Below are 2,115 nucleotides of genomic sequence, written 5' to 3'. Positions count from 1 at the left end.
GAGGTGGGCTCCACAAATTTTTTTTTAGCATTTAAAAAGCTGTTTGATACTTATTTGTGTTTAAATATGTTCAAACTTGTTTAAATAATAACAGTAATATTTTTTTTATAAGACAGTAGCATTTAAAAGCTGTTTGATACTAATTTTTTTATAAGACGGTGCGCGGGGTGCGGGGGGTCGGCGGCGGCGGTTGGGTAGGGGAATCGAGGGTGCGGGGGGTCGGCGGCGGCGGCCGGTGGACTGGGGGGTGCTCGGCGGCGAGCGGGGCCGGATCTAGCGAGGTGGGATAGCGATCGAGATGGAGGGGGATCGAGATCGAGTGTCCATGAAATTTAAAAATATTCATGATAGTTCAAAAAGTACCCATGAAATACAATCGAGAAATGAAGGCTACGATTTAAATACAATCGATCTTAGCTAGCTATCTGTTCACAATCTTCTTGCCCTTGTTTTTCGCAAATGGAGTTCTTCTATGGAACGGACGTCCTTTAGGTAGGGTGGTCCTGCTTCTTCTTGTGGTGTATGCTGCTACTTCATCATCGTCGTCATGTTCGATCCTCGGGTCGCCGTACTTGTCGAAGTCTTGCTCATTGGCTACTCCATCCATTCCGATGATCTTCCTTTTGCCTCTCCTCACGACAACACGACTGGGCTTTGGCGGGTCGGTAATGAAGAAGCATTGGTCCACTTGGGAAGCCAGTACCCATGGCTCATTTTTCGCGGTGACGTTTGCGCCCGCGGTCTTGGATTTGGCTTCGGGTATAACCATGGTGGTGAAATACCGGTCTTCTTTTATGACGTTCTTGGCCCATCTCACATGGAACATCGGGACCTTCTCTCCAGCGTAGCTCAGCTCCGAGATCTCCTCGATCCTTCCGTAGTATCTGTCCTTGTCGTTACCGGTGTAGGATTCCATCGTTACCCCGGAGTTCTGATAACCATCGCTCTTCATGTCCTTGGCCTCGGTGTAGAATGTGTAGCGGTTGATATCGTACGCCTCATAGGTCATTAGGTTGTGCTCGGCGCCCTGTGACAAGGCGAATATGAGTTGTTCTTCCGCGGAAGAATCCTCATGTAAAGGGTACGACAGAAGCTTATGCTTGAACCAACGCGTGAAACATGAGTTGTGCTCTTTGAGTGTATCTCCATCCGTCCTCTGTTGGCCTCGGTCATTGTACGTCTTTTTAATAAAGGTTTTGTGCTCTACCACCCAAGGATCGACCACGTCTATGTGTTGTAGCGCGACTAGGTTTGCTCTTTCAAAGTCGGCGAGTCGACCCTCGAAGTCGACATGCATTTCGCGGCGACCCTCACGGTGACCCCATCCAGCGAGCCTGCCGAGGTGCCTGTTGACGGGCAGACCAACGGGGTTCTCGATGCCTAGATAATTCGTGCAGTAGGAGATGCACTCTTCGGTCAGAAAGCCCCTGGCTATGCTTCCTTCTGGACGTGACATGTTGCGAACGTATCCTTTGATGACACCATTCATCCTTTCGAACGGCATCATGCTGTGCAGGAACGTCGGCCCGAGTTGGATGATATCCTCCACTATATGGACCAGCAGATGCACCATAACGTCGAAGAATGCGGGCGGGAAGTACATCTCAAGCTCGCATAGTATCACCACGATCTCTTCCTGTAGCCTTCTGAGTTGCCTCACGCCAATCGACTTCCGAGAGATGACGTCGAAGAAGTTGCATAGGCCAAATAGCGTTTCACGGACGTGCGCGTCCATGATCCCATGGATTGCAACTGGAAGTATCTGCGTCATCAGCACGTGACAGTCGTGAGACTTCATCCCGCTGAACTTCTGCTTCGCTGGGTCTAGGTATCTGCTTATCTTCCCCACGTAACCGTAAGGAAGTTTTACTCCTAGGAGGCAGGTGAAAAACTGCTCGATCTCCTCCTGACTTAGAGTGAAGCACGCGGGAGGGTAGTCATTTCTGGTCTTCTTGGCCTTTTTGCCTTTGCGACGACTTTCTGTGTCCTGCTTCGCCTCATCATCATCATCATCATCATCATCATCATCATCATCATCATCATCATATATAGCGTGAAGCTCCTGCCTGATGCCCATTGATTTCAAGTCTGCCCTTGCTTTCCGCCCATCTTTGG

Source organism: Triticum dicoccoides, chromosome 4B (assembly GCF_002162155.2).
Source record: "Triticum dicoccoides isolate Atlit2015 ecotype Zavitan chromosome 4B, WEW_v2.0, whole genome shotgun sequence".
In the NCBI taxonomy this organism is placed as follows: domain Eukaryota; kingdom Viridiplantae; phylum Streptophyta; class Magnoliopsida; order Poales; family Poaceae; genus Triticum; species Triticum dicoccoides.
This window is presented reverse-complemented; position numbering follows the sequence as displayed.